We start from the raw sequence: 5,000 nt of genomic DNA on the forward strand, positions 1-5,000 counted from the left end.
ATATATATATATATATATATATATATATATATATATATATATATATATATATATATATATATATATATATATATATATATATATTATATATATATATATATATATATATATATTGTGTGTGTGTGTGTGTGTGTGTTGTGTGTTTTGTGTGCTGGTGTGTGTGTGTGTGTGTAATCACAAACGCAGTACGTGTTTTTAGTATAATCGAATATCACAAGTAAATGACATACCCAAGCGCTTCCACGTTTATTCCACACATCGTCGAGTGCAACTGAGACTCTTGTTTTAGAATTGTGGCTGTAGGAGGTCGAGAGATAATCCAAGATAATCCAGTCACAAGCTGAAACATCTTATTCAATAAGAAATATGGTAAGGCTTGCTACACAAAACACTTTTATTCACAGTCGAAAAGTATATAAACTTTTTTGTTAAGACTTCAAGTTTAAACCACTCCAAAGCTTAATTTGAAATGCAACCAGTATTAGACTTGATGAAAGATGATTTAACCTTATTCCTTTCAAGCGTCGTTGGATGAAGCTGTAAACTTTGCTTTATCTATTTCAGAGAAAGATCAAAATCTCTCAGATTTACAATAATGGATTTGATAATTCAGTCCTAACAGAATATTAATGCCATTTGTTTCTTATTGATGGTAATTTTCCAGTTGCCTATAATTTTTTTTTTCTTCGTATTTTAGTTTATCTTGGAATTGCATATGTGGACAGAAAAAATTATTTAGATAGATTCTCGGTAACCAAACTCTTAACGGTTGAAGATTTATAAAGCTAAAGACGAACCCCATCAGGAATTATCCCTTATTTAATTGTTCGTCTTGTGGTACCTTTGCATATACGTATATGTAAAAGTGTTCCGATGATTTCAGTTACATATAAGGTCATATTTTCGTGAGAACAGGAAAGGGGTTTCATACCTTCCTTCAAATACCTTCTTTGTTGGGTCGAAGTTAGTTGTACTGCATTCATTTTTTCTAATTATAGATTTCTCATCAACCTCTCCCATTTACCCTATCTTTTTGAAGATAGAATAAAAAACTATTGATTTATGGCGAATTGCAGTAATTGTGAAAAACCAATAATAAGACAATAATTATTCATGCTGAATGCAGCGGATGTAGGAGTTAAGTTCAATTATACTTATTCAAGAGAGTGTCTTCTGTCTACATATTATTCGTAATATTTACATTTTCTGAAAAGATAACGAATATTCATATAGTTGATTTGCCCTACCTCCATTCTTATTGCCTGAAGACATTGCCACATGTTGGATCCTTCGTGGCTGGAAGTGTGCTATGTTCCGAGAAATATTCCATGATAATATATTCATAATAATGACTGTTTATGTTCAGTTGCAGCTGAGCTATACTCCAGTGTTTGTCCAAACACGCCGCAGACAGGATACACCGGAGCAATTTCGTTTAATATCCTGCACTATTATTGTCGCCGCAATTCCTACTTCCTGTGAAACGTCATCTGTTTTGTCTGTGAAATTGTTGGAAAAAAACACATAATGGCGCCGCGAAATATCAGTCCCGGCTCATTCCTGCTTAACAAGGTGACTGGATGGCTTACCTGCTTTTATGTTTGTCAGTATAATTAGCTTTTTCGGACTTCCATGTTGAAAACAGTTTTCAAAAACTACAAATTTTTCATAACTGCTAAAATAATAGACGATAAATTGTTTCTTTGAAAGCGAAACACCTCGATTACTCAATTGAATTGCTTTGTGCTTTTGTTTTCCCTCTGTATTCAAGTCTACTCTTTCCAGTTTCGCATACGACTAAACAAAAGGATATGGATGGAGGGGCGTGTCCCACGAATAACATTGAATATAAAGATTTGATTGTCTCCATTTCTTGTGAAAACTTCTCGTCGTCCTTTCCACGCTAAACGAGATTGAGTGTGTTTGCCCAGCCTTCCAGCGGGTGCAAAGTGGCTGAGGCGGGCGGGTCTCTCGGGCTGAAGAGAAGATGAAACTGGACTGGAATTGTCCTTGAGGTTATCTCTTCTCTCTCTCTCTCTCTCTCTCTCTCTCTCTCTCATCTCTCTCCTCTCTCTCTCTATCTCTCTATTTTGTACAGATTGATTGTACCGTTTAGTTTAAAATTCCGGAAGCTTCCAAGGCTGTGAAAATCTATAAGAAGTTGCTCGAGTTAAAATTCTTTTCGGAGTTGTGAGGAAAGCATGTCGGATATTGCTTTTGCTTATATAGGATTATTTTGAGAGTATGTTATTTTCATTCAAATGTGTGTTTATCTCGGTTACTATACCTATATCAGATCAAATTTCTAATTCATTGTGATGTCATTGAGTTGGAAGGGTTATGAGAATATAGATATCTGGTATCAATTAAAAAGTTATTAAAAAATCATTATTCATTGTAGACGAACACTTCCATTCAAATAAAAACGCTTATTTAAACAGATTGCTCTAAATGAAGACTTAAAAAAAACGTAATTACAATTTATTTTCTTATAAGGACACCTTAGGGGTGTTTGTTTTGATCGAGTTTTCATATACTTATGAGCAACTCCGATGCTTGAGGCTTAATCTGGCGTCACTTATCTAACTAGAATATAAATCACAACATGGGAACCGCATTCCCCGTCTCCCTTTCACTTGAGGAATGATGGAGATTCAGGCAAATTATGTAAAGCGAGACGGTAACCGCTCTACTGATTTATTCAAAATTTGGCAAGTGGCCTTTTGACCCAACGTGATATCAGTATGAAACGGTAAATCCTGGATAAGTGGGAAAGTCAGCAGATTAATAAAAAGACAGTCACTGCAATAAGATCTAGATAAATAGGACATTTGTAATGAGGATATGATCCTCATTATTCATTTGGTAAACGTGTAACTCCGAGCGTCAGGCATGCAACAAATAAATCTCTCTCTCTCTAAGCAACCAGTGGTTCGCGACTTTTCTTTCTCTCTCTCTTGCCAAGCGACCGCTCTCTCTCTCTCTCTCTTTCTCTTTCTCTCTCTCTCCACTTCTTTCCACCTCTTTCTACTTCTTTCTCTCCACTCTAAACAGGTAATCAAAATGAGAAAGTTGCATTATAAAAAATCATTTATTAAGTAACAAAAGATAATGATCCAAGTTTTACTGACTAACTTAAAAACCCCAACAGTAAAATGTCTAAACTGTATTGGTCACACCAAATGTCTCCCTCGGTCCCCCACATAGTTCCTTGCCAGAACCGTCTGTTTCAAAGACATAAGAAACACCCCCCGTAAGTACACAGATAAGTTTAACAACAAAGTCAAAGATTGAATATTCCCATAAAATGTTAAATAGGCAACAAGCCACTCTTGGCTAAAAACAGTATAAGACTCACCAAGCAGCGGATATTTAACACACTATATAATAAACACTTTCGGAGAGACCACAGCATCCTGCTTTCTTCCAAAGACGCCTCTATCAAAATCCCCTTAGACTTGCGATGATACTTATAAAAGGAAGAGGCTCACACGCACATACGAATGCACATTTCAACAACGCCTCACATTACTGGCTGCAACCAGTTTCCCAAAGGCACTTTTGAAAGAGTTCATGAACTGAGTACATTGACTTGTCTTTCTATGCAGTTTTTATCTCACGCCACCCACAGAAACCATTCATCAGCTTTTCTCAGGTCGTTGCTTCTCCACATTCCAATAGGTCACACTGACATATTAGCAATATATCATTAATTATAACCCTAGGCTTACACATTCACCCTTTTACTCAGGCATTACTGTGGTGACTGTCCATTTTATCCCTGGTATTAATGTGGTGACTGTCCCTTTTATTCAGGTATTACTGTGGTGACTGACCTTCTATCCAGGACTACCCTCTTCTTTTCTCTTGCTCCTCGAAAAACACCCCCTTATCTCTCTCTCTCTCTCTCTCTCTCTCTCTCTCTCCTCTCTCTCTCTCTCTCTCCTGTTTGACGTATGAAAAGACACACGACTGCATTTTTCTGGACGTCACGATCATACAATTCCTAACCAACAACCGGGTCAACTTATGCACTCAAGCTCTCGCCTATGAGGCTTGATCATGTATGCTTACATATGCTTTGTGCCGTTCAACCAACCGAAGTATTGCCCGATTGTCTAGAAGGTTTTCCATAAAACTCGCGACTCTGCTATTGCATATTCCAATCTGTCCGTTGAACCCTGATTTTTATTCGTTATCCAATGTGTGTATATATATATATATATATATATATATATATAATATATATATATATATAATATATATATATATATATATATATATCAACTTTATTACTTAAACAATTGTTCTGTGTACTAATACAATCACTAAGAGGACATCATTGAAACTCGATGGTGTCAAGTGGAGATGGAGATATTTATTAGAAAAAAAGAGATAGACTTTCCTGGACTAACAGTCCTCATTGCCAAGGATACGTTGACTGTTAGTCCTGGAAAACTTGTAATACTTTTGAATAAACATCTCCGCTTAATACTTTCAGTTTCAATGAGGTCCAAATTTATATATATATATATCATATATATATATATATATATATATATATATATATATATATATATATATATATATATATATATATATATGTGTGTGTGTGTGTGTGTGTGTGTGTGTGTGGTGTGTGTGTGTGGTGTTTATGTGTGCGTGTGTGTATGGAAATCAACTTCTTATGATGACGTGTTTCACAAAATTATATTTCTGACTTACCACAGGAACGAACCCCAGTCTTTCGAGTGAGGGTCCAGGAAATTAGCAATTCGGACACAGAGGTCATAAAAGAAGATAGATCATGTCTACTTACATACTATGGTTTTTTTCAGGCCAGGCGACTAAGGCCTAACATGCTAGTGAATTTTACAGAAGTACCCGACACCTCAGCACTCGAAAACATTTCATTTGACTTACCCCTTTCACTTTGAGATGTTCTGGAAAGGAACTAATGGGAACATACTTCATAGAAATAAATTTCTTATTCACCACAG

Source organism: Macrobrachium nipponense, chromosome 5 (genome assembly GCF_015104395.2).
Source record: "Macrobrachium nipponense isolate FS-2020 chromosome 5, ASM1510439v2, whole genome shotgun sequence".
In the NCBI taxonomy this organism is placed as follows: domain Eukaryota; kingdom Metazoa; phylum Arthropoda; class Malacostraca; order Decapoda; family Palaemonidae; genus Macrobrachium; species Macrobrachium nipponense.